Here is a 19,299-nt window from a genome sequence, read left to right on the forward strand (position 1 = left end):
TTGCTCAGTTCTGTGAGGGGTGCTGCAAATATTCTCCTGCCATTGCTTTCAGACTCTTTACTAAGGACCCAGTAAAATGGATGACCAGAACTGTGACACAAACACAACCAACAAACTATGTGCCGGTAGCAATACAATTACAGTACAAAATTATTTTCTCTCTAAAGTTTACAACAAAACAAACATTACTTTAAGCGCTATTTGACTTTACAGTCTTAACGGTGCGGAAATACAGTATTTTCCTGTCTCTCAAGGAGTTTTGCAGTCTCTCTGCTGAACTAATGCTTTCCACTGGATTCACATACAGCAGAAATCAGGTTTAGCTGTAGGTTACAAACTCTCCAAAAAAGAAAATATATCACTTTAAATCTATAAAGGGAAAGAGGAAAAAATAACAACTGAACTTATCTGTCTGTAACGAGATTCAAAAAAGCAGAAACAGAAATTGGGATATTTCTTCACACAACATGAAAAGTCAATCTACCAACAACAGCATCCAGCATTACACATTATTTCTCATCAATGAGATACATAATCCCTCTCTTATTGTCGTAAGTTGCTTTTTCTTGCTTATTGACAATAGCATATCCAAAATATTGGTACAAGGATTCAATACACAGAGATCCTATACACCATTTCTATCCCTAACAAACCATTCACCCACGCATCAGACCGGTGTCTTCGTCAAACATATCAATGGGCTACTTCTACCCTGGTATTTCATTAAGACCATATGGTTTACTGCAGACTGAGCAAACCAGAAACCATATTTAGGAAATCAGAACCTTTGCTGAGACATGTACAATGGAGGGGTAAGTTTTCGGATATAAAATAATCCCATCCTGAATGCCTTCAGACAGTGCAGCAGAGCAACCCGAGATTCCACAGCCTCATTCATTTGAAAATGAAAGCTCAATACACAAGATGGGAAGAAATAGCACGGGAGGAAAAGAATCTGCCATTCCCTGGAAGCAACACAGCCCAAATATTTTGATACATTTCCCTGCCTCTGTTATGCAAATGTATAAGCAGAGAAAACAGCCCACAGCTTGAAAAAGTCAACACCCTACAAACCGGTACAGTAAAACTGCTTCGAGTTCAGAATCTGTACAGGTTGTATACTAATTGTTTTCAAAGAATGCTGTATCGAAGACTTGTTAATAGAACTCTCTGTTTCTTTAACTTACTTGTACACCTATTAAAAGAATTTCAGCATTTTTTTTATTATTAGTTTTTTTTTAATTTTATAACTCCACCATTGCAGAATACTCCATTCCACCCTTTGGTAAAGACTGGATTACCTGATTCTAGGTGAAGACTAAATCCCTTTGATGAGGGAGATACCAGCAGCCTACAACATGTGAGTTTGGGAAGGAAAAAGGAACCAAAATACCGGAGCATTATTTTGAGGTTGAAAAATTATATATAATATCTTTTTAGAAGAAAACAACACTAGCACCAGAGACAGAATCACAAACTACAGTTCCGAAGAAAAACTCAGACCTTACCCCAGTATGAGCCGACCCTGTAACAAGACACCAAGGAGTTGCGAAAAGTATGTTGTTCTTCCTTTTCAGGGATATTATGTCCAGCTTTGACACGATATCCATTTTGAAACAATTCTCCAAGAGATTTTTTACGCCTTCTGGTACTTTTAAAAGTTTCTGTACGTGTGCCCCCAGAAGGGTTGTGGTAGACTAAAATCTTGCCGGGAATCATGACTATGTATCTTCAGCTTCAGGAGCACGGCACATAAGTACTGTGGTCCAGTCTTCAGTCACAGCATCCGCTAACAGCGAAGACAGTCATGTATTTACCCTTCAGTTATTAATTCAGTATCAACACTGAGAGATAGCTCAGAGTTCTTTCTTTAACAGAACTTCTCTTTGGAAGCAGATTTATTTAACTGGACACAGGATAACAAAGTTCACTTTTACATGTTGTTATCAAAAGATCATTCAGTATAATCTAGTCCACTGCTCTTAACATGAAACAAACAGAATTGATTCAAACACAAAACTCAGCCTCACAAAACAGACTATGAGTATCACAAAGTGGACGGACAAAACAAATCACAGAAGCAGGCAGGCAGTGCAGATGCTGCTCTGATCCGTGATGTATTAGAGCTTAAAAGCCATCTTCTATCCGGATATTACCACATAAGCTTCTTTCAGATACACCAAAGAACCACACCCATCGATCCAAACCCCCAAAATGTGATGCTGTTCACTTGTAACGAACAGGTCCTCTCATAAAGAACACGGTTCTTGTAGTTCACATACATAAAGGGTATTATTTACTGTGTATTATTTTCTTTGCCAACTTGATATATCTGTCTTCTGGTTAAAGCTAGTATGCAGAAGGCAAAGGTTGCATAATCAGCCAAACTCTTACAGGATTTATCCCAGATGAAATGAAATAAAAGAAAAAGAAAAACCAACAAAAAACTACAACCAAATAGACACAAGAACCCTTCATCTAATCCCAGTTAATGACGGCTATATTACTGAAGGGAAAAAAAAAAAAATCAACATAATTTAGCCATCGGGCAAGAGCCCAAAGAAGAGAGTGCATTAGTTTCTCAAGCAGACTCAGTCTGTGAATATTCCCAAAACTGGATTTTTCTTCAGCCAGCTATCATCTCATTCAATTAGGAAAAGCTCTTTAAAATAAAATGTTAATGTGAGATATTACCTTCCACGATATATGACATGCTTTCTTAGTCAACTTCACTGCTTTGAGCATAACATACAAACTTCATCTTGAAAAGCTATCTTCATTTCGAGGAATATGCTTATTGTTCCTATTTTTTGTCCCCAGAGGAGACACAAAGATGTACATGCCAAAAATACATCAATGCCATCTGGAGCACAATGCAAAGCAGACACAAAAATAGACCACACCATGTGCTTATAAGAAATGTACAGGATCTTGAAGTGTTTTGGAAGTGTTTTTGAAGGGTGACAATGCTAAATGGGGAGAACAGTACACACAAATTTCAAATTTCAAGTAATATGCAGCGAGTGAATCTGAGGCAAACCACCTCTGTGACACCTTTACACTAAGTTCTTACAACCAACATGGTCATATTCCCACTGGTCACAATAGTAAAGTTCTTCCAGGTCTAGTAACAACAGTCTTTGATTCTTTATATACACATGCAGGCATATATAATATATATCTGTGAGCGCATGAATGGCTCCTCTCCAACTGGAAAGATTTGAACACGGCAGCACTTATCTGTGTTACTAATCATGTCTTGCACAGCTCAAACTGAAAGAACGTCCTACTTACTTTTTGCCATATAAGGCACACTTCTTTCTTTTTGTATTTCATCTCGACTAGTATTAGAATCTTGTTGTTACCCAATTTTAAACCTATCATTAGCGTACTTTGTACTTAGCACAGCAAATGTTTGAGTGTAGAATCCATTTACCTTGCAAGCATGGAACATCTCTAAAGGAAAACATTACACAAATAATAAATAGCAAGAGCCAAGCTGTTTAGTTTATATAACCTGTATTTTGGCTTTAGTAATTTTCACAGTATCCCTTTAACTCTCTCAAATCCCTGGCACAGCCAGATTTTTATCAGTTTTCTCTCTTCTTCTGTCACTGCACTGCCAGCCAAATCTTTTGCATATATCAAAACTTGAAAACACGAATTAAGTAACAAAATCTCGAAATAAATGTAAAATAAAAGTGTTCAAAAAATTAAATATGTATCTAAATTTCAGCAGCAGCAGGATGATAATATATTGTGCTGAGAAGCAATATTCAGCATCACAGAGCCACACAAAGATGTTTGTTATCGCTCCCATGTGCACACATTTCTGCTTTCCAGTGGAATGTTTTATAGCATTTTGTTCTACAGCCTGATTACAGAAGACAGCTTATTGTTTTCAGCAAAAGCAGTTCTCTACCATCTATATTATCTATCTACTACTTGGCTAAATTTTTGGTATTAGATGTAAAATTAGATTACAGAAAATTGTTCTCTGTAGGCTAAATTATGTTCTTCTTCAGTTGTCAAGAAAGCTACTTTTTAGATATCCCATTATCTAGCTCAGACGAGCATCTGAGCAAACATCTGAAGTCCAATTAGCAGATAAAGTCGATGTCGTTAGGAAACTTGCACTGCTTCCAGTGTTACTGGACTTCTTCCTACCCCTGTGAAGGACACAGTTGGCAGCCTCCTGGTCCAAGGTAGACTTAAAACTCCTAAACTCTGTGTTACCAGAAACATCAGCGATGTGTGCAGCAGTCTGCTCGGCAGCATTTACTCCAAACCAATCAACGTTCGTTCTGTTCTAAAGAGCTCTAGGATGACTTGTTAAAACCTATTGTACCTTCAATGAACCCAGGCTATTTAAAGTATGTTAGGAGTGAAGGTCTCCATATCTTCAACAAAAGCGTATCCTTGGAGCATATCACTCAGTGACCCTCCCTGAACTTGCCATAAAAAATGGATTGATAAACTTATGGAAATGTTGCTAAAATTAAATGAAAACTTGCTTTCAAAGTCCATCCAAATGTGACACTATTAATATCAAATATGCAGGAGAAGAAAACAAAGCTTCTCACCAGCTGAGCTTTACCTTTGGCTACACAGGAACTAGGTGTCTGCTAGATCATCTTCCAAGACAGCAAGGGAAGAACAGGTCTTTGGCATAGACAGCCAATGTATTGGTAGAAGTGGGTATCAAATTACTGTCCTCTAAAGCACAGGTTTGATGGGGATGACTGATCTGCTGTGCTTTTGTAGGACACCAACTGCTTACAGTTGTGCCCAAATGTGCAATCTAGACAAAATATGAAACACAAGGAAACCTGTTGTAAAGACAAATAACTTTGTTATATCCAGTGACCATTCTCTTCTTGAAAATTAGATTTCATTTATTTTACAATGAGGCAACACAGAACATTCCACCTGTCAGCTTTCCTCTCTTTCAGGCTGCAGTTTCTGAAACCACAGTGCAAAAGCCATTGCTCTACAAGAAAAGGCCTGTAAAATTTTCACTGGTTCTATTTCACACAATGTAAAAGTATTATGCATAGAAAAAAAAAAAACAAACAAACCTGGTGTGTCTGAATATAAAAACTATACAGGCTGGCCAACAATTACGTTTTGGTGCAGCTCTGCAGCATCCTCTATGGGTTATGACAAAACCAGAACAGTCTAATGTTCATCCCGCCAAGCACTTACTGCCCATTAATCTCACTAAATGATTCAGAAGGTAAATTTATGATCCAAATTCAAGTTCCTAAAGAAACACATGGAGTTGCATTCTTTAGGTTTTTTTTAACTCCCAGTCTCAAAGTCTTAAGGTACTAAACCATTTCCAGAACAAAACCAGGCCCTATATATGTAAACACTAACTTTGCTGTTTTCTACCCCTTGAGGCAATGACTATGTCATATTCCATAAGGCAATCAGAGATATACCCAGCAGTGAATGAACAGCAGATCCTTACATAAAATAAACGAGTGCATAAACCTGTAAGCATCATATTTTATAAAGGAAATACTAATCCCACCAAACTGACGGTGGTGCCATTTTTAACAACAGCTGATAGCATGAAGGGAATGATAAACAATATTCACATTTTACCTCATGTTAAAAAAGAGCTAGGGAGAACAGGAATTTTTTAATCTTTTTTTTTTTCTTTTTTTTTTTTTTTGTTTTGTAATTTTACAGTTGTGTAATCCTTTCTAGATACTGAAGTCCATCTTCAAAAAGGATGCAAAACATGCCTCTCAATTCTTTGATGGTTGGAGAATAAATTAATTGGATACTTTATTGATGATGCTACTAAAATCAAGATGGCCCTTGAAATCCTAGGTTACACTTCAGCAAGCTAACCTTGCAGAAAGGTAGGTGGCACTGAACACTGGGGAAAACTCAGGGTCTGTTCTTTAAAGTGTCCATCACAGCTTAATATAAAGTACTTTCACTTCCTGAAGAATGACAAGTTAGCATCTTGTATAATTTTCCCTGGCATTCATCAGGAACAAATTGCACTAAAATCAGGAATATGCTATTCTGAGAGGCTGTAACCGTGGGGCAGGACAAATGATAGGAACAAAGGCAAAGGAAGGACAAAGGCCAGATCTAAAGCCTGACTCATGCTGCAGGACGTTGGTTTAAAAAAAGACTTGCAATTCTGCCCGTCTTTGCTGCTGTGAGTCACAAGGCACAGGCCATAACTGCCAAAGAAACAATGAGCATACTATGAAATGAGACTTGAAAAGGAGTCAAATGGTTCATTTCTAAGCAGCTGCTACGATACAATGTATTCTAGCCACTGAATCTTCTTTAGCTTTTAAAGTGTGCAAAGAAAATATTTAAAGAATAGATATGAGCAGACACATACAGCTATATTAATTATTGAATAAGGACCACAAAATTCAATAAGTGATTCTGATCCAAGTGCAAAAAAAAATAAAACTCATTTTCTGAACAGGTGGGTGGCAAACTCCATAAAACATTTATGCTTGTCCAAAGGAAGTGATGCCCTTTTACTCAGTGTAAAGAATAATTCCTGGCATATAATGTAAATTCACACTGTAATAAAAACGAACGGAATACTTCATACCAGCGGTTAGATTAAGAATTTAGGCATAACATTCCACAGAAATTAAAGATAACGGCATTTTAACAGCTTTTTGGAAATACAGCTGTCATGTCATACACCACTTACCACTATCCCTTATTTCACCCCATGCCAGTACTACAGAATAGTCCTCACCTATTCAGCATCTCATCATGTTTAAATACAAAGCCTGAGAAGCAAAGGGTCAGTTCAGCACTAAGGCTGAATCAAGAATAAATCCAGTGAAGGGTGTAGCATTTAAACCTCCTCTCTTCGAATTCAAGTCAGACAGAAGATCTGTCTGTGATCTGCCTACCGAGAAGCAAATTCTCAGGGAGTTTCAAGCGCACACGAACACTTGCACTAACAGGCCCGTGTTACCAAATCACTCAGAACACATAGGGGAAATTTCTATGTACTATCAGCATACATTAGAACCAGTGTCTAGGTGTCTGACGTTTTCCTAGAAGATGCCGTTCCTCCAAATCTATGTATTGTTTGCTATTTTCCACTGAATGCAACGTATTTTGTATGCCATCCACCCTGCATGCAATTATGTATCATTTTCTTTAAATGAATTTCCAAGGTAAGTGTGAGCATGAGAAAATCCAGATGAATCTATCTTGGTTTGTTTTTATTTTCTAGATGCGTCTGCTTTTGTAGTGCTGATCGCACACAATAGGAAGGAAAGTTAAATAACACAGAAGAACACAAACTTAGTGTTAACGTGGATTTTAGTAGAAAATGGAAGTTGGGATCACACTATTTTCTTTACAAATTATCCCATCTAATTTGAATTTACACTTGAAATATTTTACATGTAGAGACTCAGACAGTCATTGCCTGCCACACCATCATGACATATATTGCTTGCCAACTACCCACTATAAAAGTATTTTTTTTTTATAGTTAGTATTGTCCTAACCGCATACTTATCCATTACTAAACGCTTCATTAACTATGCTTTAACAATAAGTATCTAAGTTTTAAATAATTATATAAGTATAGATATACAGTATATTCTGCAATCCAAAGTTGAATACTTAATAACAACTACTTTATTACATACATAATAAATCACTTAAGTAAATAATTAAAACTGAACTTCTAAATAATATCGTATCTATTACCTACAGCAGCCTTTATGTAACAGAACACTAGTAAGGATCCTTATAGGATTTAGAAAGTCAATAATAGCTATGGAAGTTGGATGTTGAATAGGAAAGGGTCGCAATGTTTGAATTTTGAAAAAAAAAAATAATAACTACAAAGCTTGTGAAAGGCATTCAAATCATATTAGGATTTTATGCTTATCCTACTGTGATTATCTCTTCTTGTCACAAGGCTGAAGAGTCTTACATCCTTGAACTTCACTGACTCGCTTGATTTACCTCAAAGAAAAGCATCCCAGATCAGAATTAAGTAAGAGTGAGCAAACTGATACAATGTGAAAATAATAACTGCTCCGACATCAGCACACAGGGTCAGTGCCATACCTGGCCACTAACATTACCGCCAGCTCGTAGCAATAAAAGACCTTTCTGCTAGGTTGTGGAGGTACGTATCCATAGTCCCTAAATCTAGCATCAACTGCAATTATTTTATATCTTCAAACACGTGACACTTGCAATGGCCAAGGGGCTGCAGTGTGGAGGAATGAGATTGGTATTAACTGCTGGATGCACAGTGGTTGGAAAGGAACCAGTACATCTCCACAGTGCAGCATGAGCACACCGGTACGCAAACTCGCCTACCACTCTGAGGGAAAATGTTCCACCCGGTAAGGGGTTGATCAAAGAAAAACACAACCAGCAAGTAGGAAGACAATAAAGATAATAGATATTTTATACTGAGCAGCAGGGAAACTAGGTGATAATGGAGAAATAACCACTGGAGAGTTCTAAGTACCTCAGAATTATCATAAAGCAGTAGACAACTATTTTGTTCTCAGCCAACTTTACTTATGAGGTACTACAACATTTTCCTTTTCATTATGCAGATTATCATCTCCAAATATCCTAACTTGAATGGAAAACCTCTTAACGCTTAAGATTCTACGTGGCCAATTCTTTTCAGCTAAATGTCAACGGTGATGCTACAATATTATTATTTTTAATAAAAACAGCACTCCCTGCAAGTATAATGCTGAACAAGATGCTGTGCACTAGACCCGCCCCTATACAGCACACTTCTACTTGCCCTACTTTATAGAGTTGATTTAAAAGAAGTCAAATTATTTCCCTGTATAAATCACCTATAACTGAAACAAGAACACAGCCTTAGGAAAAAAAAAAAGTTTTATATACTAATTTTTCTTATGTAGAAACACACATTTTCCTAAGTTTAAATGCTATTTTTAAATTAAAAGATGCATTATTCTGGTTTTGATCTTTATCTGCCATCTGCTATATTTTTTCTAGCAACAAACAAGAGAGCTGATGAAGTCAAATATTTCCAGTATTTCAGCTTTTGACCTGAAGTAGCAGCTAGTGAGATTTCATAAGAAAGTCTACTTCTGGCAAATGCCCATGCAATTTTGAAGACAAGATAAGCTTAGATAGCTGAAATGTAAAATACCAAGAAAATTCAAATTCCTTGGCTTCATATCCCTTTCTACATATCAAATCAGAGAAGTAATATCAGTAGATAGATTTAGAGCAAAATGTTTCATAATGAACATAAGCCTATATAAAATTTGCAAGCACAATGTACTGATTTTTTTCAAAAAGAGTTAAAAATTAAATGCCTGAATGACAAAGATGCACCTCAAAGCAAATACTGCCCTTTGAGCATCATTAGGTTTTTTGGCAAAAGCTTTTCTGGCAATCCATCAGGTACACCACTGCAGTGTAAGTAGTTACGGAAGAGTCAAGAACTTCAGAGACACTTTTGTGATGCAGAGAAATGTCCTTCCATTTACGGACTGGATTTTCTCTGCCGTCTTTCTATTTTTTTTACATTATGTAGAATTTGAGATACTATAATACTAAACACTGCTGAAGGTGATAACAAGATTAATGAAGGCTAAATGTCTGGAGGTCAGCAGCAAATCAAGAATAAACCCTGTGCAATTTAGGCACGGACACTATAAATACAGAAGTACTAGAGAACCTTAGGCATTTAAAAAATTGATGTGAAAAGTGGCAAAAAGTAGCAAACTATGGAAGATACTGTTTTCTTGGCTTCAGTCAGTATCATATGAAATTCTGCCAGATAGTATACCTTGCAGTCCAAAACCTTAGAAAAAAGCATTAAATACTTTAGCTGGAAAACCACTTAACTCTGTATCCCAAATATTCCTTCTCTACATCTCACCTGACTTTGTATGGCAAATTACTGCAATTGCAAAATTGAATAGGGGATCAAGGAACAGACCGAGGAGCAATGTAGCACTGTTAGAAGCTATTATCCACCCAGCTGTTACTTCTGAAACGTCACATGAGCAGGAAGGTCCGAATTTTGCTCACATTGATCCCTGAAGCACAGAAGCAGAACAACTCATCTGACCTAATCCCAGGGGGGGTCTGGCCTGTCAGGTGATGGCCAAGCATTGCAGCTGAATAAACACATAAATGAAGCTTCCCCTTTTGAGTTTGGAATTGTAATAAAAGTGAAAATCTTAATCAAATCCCCTCTTGACTTATCTTAGATTCATTTATGTAAAGTTAAGTGAAGGAATTGCCAAGAGGTTACTGAAAGGATATGAATGATCTGGCTTATCTAAACCTCCAGTCTCATTTCATAAAATAAGTTCATTGAGAGCTCTCCGATATTCAGTAAGAACAGCCGCTATATGCACTTTCGAAAGTCTCCTACAGAGCTCCTAACTTCTAATCTTTCAAGTGAGATCCCAACTATCTTTGCATCAATTTCTATCGATTCCAGTCTCAACAGGATTTCCTTATGACTAATTCAGTCTAGCAAAAAGGTCAGGAGAAACATGGCTAGGGTGGTTTTCTTTTACCTTAAATTGCATAATGCATCCTTCCTTAATTCCACATAAACCAAGCCTCATGCACCACAGAGCACACTACACAACTGGTGCTGAATTAATGAGAACTTCATAGACATGTCAGTACACTTAGTCCAGGGCTTGGAAATAAAAGAGATCCTCTAAGCTGTCTTACAGAAGTTAAATGCTTAGAAATACAAAATGAGCTAAAGCTCAAAAGATGGTCATCAGAAATCATAGAACTCACGTCAAAAATACCAGAACATGAACTCTTGTATTCTAGGTATAAGGACTGCTGGTTTGGTGCTTATGCAGATTATTAATTATATTACTTACAAAGCATAAAATAGAGTAAACAACAACCATTGAAAATTCAAAAGGTGAGAAGATCACCCAGATTCAATGTATTAAAAAAAGCAGTTCCCAAGAAATCAGTGCAAGATGATATCAGGGAGTAAAACTACTGGATAATGTCTATTGAATGCCTACAAGGTGCTGTACAAGCAAACATACTTTCTTGGAGCTAGGACATGACATTCAACTGGTCTTTCAGCTGACTTTTAAAGATAAGAAACAATTAGTTACAATGAAAAAATATAATCTTATTGCTCATACTACCATTCAGGAAAGTGTAGGGTTTAGTTACATGTTGTAGGTAGCTCAGGAAAACTTGGAAAGCATCTAATGGCCTTGCAATGATCCTTTTTAGCACTACAAGCAGCATTTTTAAATGCCCCTCACGCAAAAGAACACAAACGTCAGAAGACAGCGTAAGTGAATTACAGGTTCCTTAAGCAGTTTGAATGAAAGGGTTTTCTTCTTTTAGAACACTATTCCACATCCTATTAAAGACAAAACCGTACCGTTTGGGTAGCCTTCATTTGGGCAGAAGGGACCTAAACACAGAGTCTACAAGACCACTGAAACCACTGGAGAACACAAAAGCACTCATAAAGTAATTAAAGTGCTAATAAAAAGCAGGATAAAAAGAAAACAACAGTGTGTTTTTTCACATAATATCTGGATGTCGAGAAAATATTTTGAGTAGACAGGAAGGGATACGGAGAGCAGAAAATTACATACCATCTTACAAAAATTGCAAATGTTTGGCTATGCAGAGGAATTGCAACAACTTATTTTTCAGCATAAATTCCATATACTTAATAATACCGTCCTACTACAGTCCTAGAGGGAGTGTGACTGAATTAAATAGGGGTGGAAAAGTTCGCATCAGTTATCATAAGCTACTGAGAATTTAGCAGTCATCTATACCATAATAACCTTCTATGTTACCTAATTACTAAATTTGGCAGACTATGATCATGAATGTTTATGGATCAGTGTCTAGAAAAAACATGAAACAGACCATTAAGCGGTGATAGCAAGAGACAATTTGGGTGGATCAGATAGTGTAAAGCCTAGATGGTTAAGTTAGTTCCTTTGTAAAATATGGGGCGGGGAATAGTTTGGCTTACACTATGCAAACAAACATCTATCTGAAAAACAAATGCTGAAGAATATTTAGCATACCTTTAGAAGTTCTAAATATTGTAACCACAAAAGAATACTAAGAGTGTTTTAGTGAAGGGAGCGTTGTCTATATGACTTCATCTTGGCAGGCAAGGAAACAACTCTTATGGAATTCATATTTAGGCTGTTTAAATGAAAATCCCGATTACCTTTACTGCTAATGAAGAAAACAAAAAACTAACCCCAAAACAGAAGTCCAAAATACTTATATATATTTTATACTTTAAAATATCAAATATCAAAAAGAAGAAAGTGTTTATGAACTATGGTAATCATCCATGGACTTAACTGCATTGCAAATAAAAGACACTGTAATTGTAGATTTCTATTGCTAGCAGCACAGTGGACATGCCAGGGATAATGAAGAAAAGGCAGAAGTGTCCCATATATATTTTATTTTATAACTGAGAAAAAGCCAATCATGCAATGATGGCATACTTGCCTTCTTAACACAACTAAGGAGAACGCTAATACACGCATCCGTTAAGCCAGCCATTTTTAAGTCATCATGTCTGGGTCAGTCACATCCAGCAGTTTTAACAATTCACTCTGCAGACTACTTAATGTTGGTTTTCAGTGGGACTGGCACATATAGTTTACAGAACTTCAAGAAATATTTAAGAAAGTTAGCGCTATTTCCGTATGTTTAAAACAAGCCACACTAGGCCTATTAAGCAATCTCAGAGAAAACAAAGAATTACACTAAAAAGTAATTAAGTGGTCAAAATAAAGAACTGTATTTATGTATACATTTTAGAAAAAAATCCTATCCCATTTGCTTTTCTATTAAATGTCACGTTTGAGTGATAAAACTATAAATACTGATGTAAATCCCTCAGCATTGCCGTGGCAGTCATTAAATGGACAAAGAACTATGAAGTATTGAAATGTATCTGACATGTCCTGCTTTGACTCTTGTCAGGGATGTGTTCTTGACTGAAGTAATTTAATCCTTATATTCTGGAGGAAAAGTAAAATCCTCTCTGATAAAGTTAACCAACGATGCTAGTGGGTGTAACACTTCACAATGAAGGGAATAAGGTAGCGACAGGCAGGGCTTGGGATTCTGTGTAAAGTAGGATGCCAAACTATACACATTTTTTACAGTTAACTATAAACTTAAGGCTGGATTATTTCTTTTTTTCCCCACTCAAGATGCATTATTGCTCAAGCAAGTTTTTCCTCTCAGAAAGTGAAAAGAAAAGGTGGAAGAGGTTTAAGTAGTCTGGCCAGCCAAGCCAGATAAACTAGGAAGCACTTTTAATTAAAGCAATATAACTGGTATCAGCTATGATATTAACTTGCCATAGCTCCTCAGCCGTCAGCGCATGACTGCTTTTGGCTAAGCCTGCCACTTGTGCACAGGAAAAATCAAGGTTCCCCCCTGCCTACAGCCCCTCCCAATCACAGCAGAATAGAACAGGACAAATTCAGGCTCCATTTTCTGTGCAGTGTTAAGTGCCACTCACAAACAGTGATAGACTGGGAACAGAAGATGATTTAAATCATCCAGTTTACTTGGAATTCCGAGTTGTAGGGACACGAGCACTCAGTTTCTATGAAAGTCAGCTAGATGACGGGAACTAATGACACCTGAGACCAGTACTGCCCTTGTGGTTCTCCTCTGCTCCAGTGTCTTTTGGCTGACTTAGTGGGGGAGAAAGGAGGAGAAGCATATTTTCACAACTGCATGCAACAGTATTGGTAGGAATTCATACTGGATGCCATGACAAACACACACTTGTCACAAGGTTACCTTTTGCTATTAATATTGCAACAACTCAAGAGCCTGTTGTGAAGTATCACCTTAACTGGTACCCTGTCAAAACATACATGCTCTGACAAAACTCAACCTATCAAGGTGTCTAGAAGAAAGCAAAAAATTGCTGTCTTCTATATAACACAAATGTGATATGGTCCGTTCAATGACTTATTGTTGACCAGCCACCAAGCAGATTGAGTTGTCAGAACTATTTTCATTAAATTCATTCCGATAGCTGGTTGAAGGCATTTGAAGCGTACAAAAAAATGTTTACTGCACATAATAAAGGTAGTGCATATGCACATATACATAGAATACAGTTTTCCTATGAAATATTACAGAATTCAGCTTCCATTACACATAAAATAACTTACAGTGTAAGTAAAAGGACACAAAATGCTTTAAAACTGTATAAAATACACGAGCTTTGTAAGCAGCACAGAATTTGGCCGTTTCAAAGGTTTCGCCAATAGATGGCAGAAATGCACAATGCTGAACCATCAAAATGGCAAACGCTGCACATTTAAGGTGCTAGGAAAGAGTTTTGAGACCTGTGGACGCATCAAAAGTCAGTAAATTATTATAAAATTTTGGAGCTCATAATTCCTCTCTCACACTGGTATCCTTATAATTTAGTTACGAGAGCAGTTCCTTGTGTCGGTATACCTAAAGTACTGCTCTAAATTCCCTTAAAATACATGTGTTTTCCAAAAGGAGTAAAGTGTTCTGCAGATTCAGACATGGTTTCAGGCTGAGCTGTTCTGCAGAGGTTATGTCAAAAATGTCTGCTGGGTATTGAAACAAATAATGTTTTCAGTTCACATTTTTAACTAAAGCTTCATCTAGAAGCACACTTGCTGGATGGCCAGGAGGCATTCACACCATCAGCTCAGCTATCTCAACAGGACACACTGCTTTTTCTCCAAAGGAAAAGCATCTATCTGTTTCTACAGAAGGAAAACAATTCCATTCTCCGACTCATAAAAATAGCTGAATATCTACCAGAGATTTTGGAAAGTCTTCTCAGACCAGGACTTGATACTGAGACCACAAGCCTCATCCAAAATTAATTAAGATGTCTGTAACAAGACCTGGACAGAATTTCAGCAAGGACTGGAAAAAAGGATCCCCTCTTTTCCATAACTATGCTAATCACCACACAAAGAGATTTGTTCTCTATGCTATGTGTGTGCCTACATTTGCATCTGTTGTCTGCCGTCTTTTCCCCACTGTAAATCCTGAATTATTTTCTGAGAAAACAGCAGAGCTTCGGTAGCAGCCTAGACTAAAAGGGATGTCAGGGAAGAAGGATGATGAAAAAATTCCTCCCGATAATAGAATCTATTAGGAATCAAACAGTTTCGATCACTTGAAATTTTGTACAGTAGGATAGATGAAGCACATGGTCAGGAAAAGGAAATCTTTTTTTTAATAGAACTTTTCTATATTTAATTTCTCTGATGCAATAATATAAGACATTATCAAATCCATATATTAGGCTTTATTTAAATCACTGTAGTTCCAAGGCTGATTGTTGCTCATGCACATGCCCTTGTAAATGTGAAGCCAAGATCATATTTTACATGTTTAATCTTCCTCTGACAATACCATCATGTCAAGGCAATTTATTCCAATACAGTCTGCTCAAAATCAATATTTCCTTTTTCATAATCATACAAGTACATGATAAAAGGCACTTCAGTTATCTGAAGTGCCTTTGCTGTCATGGAAGATGGAACAACAGTTTTAAGTTGTGTAGGCCATTTGTAAATCATTACCAAATAAAACTGGAAGATGCTAATTTGTTGCAGAGCTCTGCAACTTGGCAAACTAAAAGCTATCCAAAGACATGAAGATGTGAATCTGAAACTTAGGTATGATACTCAGTGATCATGATGACTTTGTATTAAAAAAACGTGAGTTTTACCGTGACATTATTTCTCCCATTGCAATTATTTTGTTTTCATCCAACAACCTTTTCGGCCTACCTTTAATTGGACTGCAAAGACAGTATCCAGACACAGCAACAGACTGAAATAATTTGGTTGAATTTAACTGTCAAAATTATTCTAAAATCTCAAGAGCCAGAAACTCCATACTTTCTGTTATCATTCTTCCCTTGGGAAGATACTCCACAGAAGCCTGCACTTCAAGTGAAGAATTGTCCTTCTATCACTATCAGAAAGTTTCAAGTACAGTGTTGTGCAAGAAATATTTATGATTTTATAAAGCATTGCTTTAGTTTGTTTTGTTTATGTATAGTTAATGAACTACCCAAAAATGCTACTGTTTGCAAAGCAGTGTTGGAAAAATGTCAAGGGGATATAGATAAAAACAAACATCAGAAAACATACTGATGTTTGTATGTGTACAATTTTAAGTCAGAGCATAAGAAACTTATACACCGACTTAAAGCAACGTATGCAACGGAATTAATTCATTTTCTTCCCTTTCTCTACTCCCCCACAAAGTTTCAATGATACGTAGATCATTCCATGCGCCAGCTGTACACTGCTCATGTACTTCCTTTTCTTATGCTGTCCTATGCTAGCAAAAATGATACCCTAGAAATCCTGTGTAAAGGATTTATCAAATCTAAAAATTTGATATTTTGCCGTTTTAAAATGCTGTTGGGCCTTCAGCTGTACATTGGACGGTGAACACCTTCCTGGAAACCTTTTGATGGAAAAGCATATCCTGATCCATCTTGCATATTGAGTTTTGTCTGCATAATGAAATCTAGGTGAAAGACTGCATTTGAAACAACATCCCTTATGAATACTGATTGAAAAGCTCATTCATATATAGCATTTTGAGATACAAAACTACATTTTATGAACAATTGAACACAAATGAGTAGCGGGGAAAATGGAAGGCTTCATGTACTAAGAGTTACAGAACAGCTGAACAGTGGCATTTCTCAGAACTCCCAGAAGGAAAAAACCCCACTAGCCTCCCACTACAGTGCATTGAAAGTTGATACATTCAGACCACACGGCCTCTGCTATACTTCACATTTTTCTCTAAGCGTTTAGTGCTCCAAAGGCAAAGTTTATTTTTTATTTAGGCCGGTTTGGGTGTTTTAAATACTGTTTAAACTGATGTCTTAACTTTATTGTCAATTAGCTAAACCAGGACAGTTCTTGTGAAATCTCGTGAAATCCCTGGGAATCCAGGGGGCCACATTCTGGGGACTTTCATTCTGCCTAGTCCTTAGGTAAACTCACCACAGCTGACTGACATGAACCAACAGTGAAATAAACTGGAAAGGCCCCGATACTCAATACATTCCAGACAGCGCATTGCATTTGGGCTCCTAAGTGATCTTGAAATACAAGCACTTAAAGGAATCTACTTAATAGCTTACAAATTCTTAAAACGTGCAAAAAATTATTGGGTACACTGAAGTCTGAACCTGTTCAATGATTTTCACACTGCCTAATATTAGGCGCTCTCTATTTACTTGCCTCGTTAAAAAGCTAACCTCCCTGTGAATCCCATTTCCACAGGGACACTTGGTGCAGAAACCAGAATTTACAAGTTCCGAATCACGCTCCACACAAGGATCTCTCAATTACAAAAATTATATAAAAGGAAAAGGGAAAGTAGGTATCTAACCTGAAACTGTAACCAATACAGTTCAAACACCCTCCCCCTCCACCCTACACGCCCAGTCCTGCCACTGTATTACCTACAAGTACATCCAAAGTATTTGAGCTCCATAGGCAAAGAAAAGTTTGCCATCTGTTTAAAAATTGTAAAGGAATAGACAATCATCAATACCCTTCAATGTATTTCCTCACAAATTCATTCATCACTGGATCTCAAAGTGATAACTTGCTGATCTAAATTACAGCTATGTCAGGGACCCTGATAATTCACTAATTCAAAAATGTGAATTATTTTACTAAAGATTATTTTCCCTAAAGTGGAAAAGCCTTTCAAATAAACACTATGGAAGCAGGTGTAAAGCTGAAACATTTTAAATATGTCACTCCTAAGATGATTATGGGTTTTTTAAAAAAAATTTAAAAATATCTGCCTCAGCAGGTGATAAATGTCTCAGGAGGATTCCATGATAAAGCAGATAAAGTGGACTATAAACAAGAAATCAAGACAAAGTTACACTGGTGTAATTAAAAGAGATGGAATTACTTTCAACCCTGTGAATAAACATAAGTACAATGCTTAACTCTGCCTGCGAAATGACATAAATCTTGTAAAAACTATCCAGCAGAAACTGCTAAATGTGCAAACTCTCTCATTATTCCTGTTGCTACTGTCAGTTAGATTGCTGTGTCACCATGAGTCAGTCAGTTACGCAGTCACTTTTACAAAGGGTATTAATCTCAAATAATTATCTCTGCCCCATTTCCCAGATTTTGAGGGTTTGCTCTTTTCTCATCTCACATTCCTTTTCTATGGATTCTGTGATTCTAGTTTTTGCTTTTATCCTTCATCTCCAATTATGTCAGCCTCAAAGTTCTGGGAAGCTGACGCCACATTCGAGTGTGAAAACACATCCCTTTAATTCACATATTGCAAAGAGCCTGGATTGAGGTATAGCTAGTGAAATCAGCAAATTCTTTTAAGCAAAAGTTTGGGGTTTATTTACATACCTTTCCCCCTCCATCATAATATGGAACTGCATGACATTTTTTCATTCAAAAAGCATCACTTGGTTTTACATGCATGACAGAAGCATGTGATAAAGACAGTAATCACATGAGGATCTGTAGTGATCTCCTCTGGCTCTTTTACTGCTTTCTTCTTGGGCACACTACATACCAATAACCACTGATGTATACAGCATGAACCCTAATGTGGTTAAACATTTATTAATCTCTCTTCATACCACAGTAATTAATGAATATTTTTTGCATATTGGTAATTCTGTATCAAGTTTGAAATATTATAATACTATAAAAGATCCTCTGGTTTAATTTCCTTTCCATGTGAAATATTTAGGATAAGCACCCTGTTCAGTTTTCATGGACAATACATGACTGTCTATATTTCTGGAGAAATGGATTGTCAGATCATGAGTTTTCATACATTGTCTAAAGACACAGCATTCACAAAGTATGCCATTCTTAGAAAGTTTTCCCTGAACAAAAAGAAATCCCAAATTGTTACCTTCCTTTTACTTAACTAGAGAGAACATGCAATTTGTACAAAAAATTTCCTATGCCGTATTAAGGGTGTTCTTTAATTGATTTGTCTGCTCTGCTTCATTTTGTCTTCCATTTTACATGTGGCATATTCTTCTCTAATGCATTCCAAGAAGTCCCACCTACACAAACGTTAAGCCCAGTAAGTGTCTAAACAAATCTTCAAAACCTGTTGTTTCCGTGGATTTACAATTTAGCTATATTGGCTCAAAATGTGAAAAAAATTGTTGATTTCATTGCTGACAATGATTCATGGCCATTCAGTTCAGTGAACAAATGGATCACCTGTTCA

The 19,299-nt window shown here is 36.8% G+C and overlaps 1 protein-coding gene across 15 annotated transcripts in view; it reads right to left on the reverse strand.

Annotated features, from left to right (window-relative positions):
- KCNMA1 (potassium calcium-activated channel subfamily M alpha 1) overlaps window positions 1-19,299 on the reverse strand; it is a 555,223-nt gene that overhangs the window by 231,436 nt on the left and 304,488 nt on the right. The window lies entirely within an intron of this gene.

Source organism: Falco punctatus (genome assembly GCF_963210335.1).
Source record: "Falco punctatus genome assembly, chromosome: 9".
NCBI classification, from domain to species: Eukaryota; Metazoa; Chordata; class Aves; order Falconiformes; family Falconidae; genus Falco; species Falco punctatus.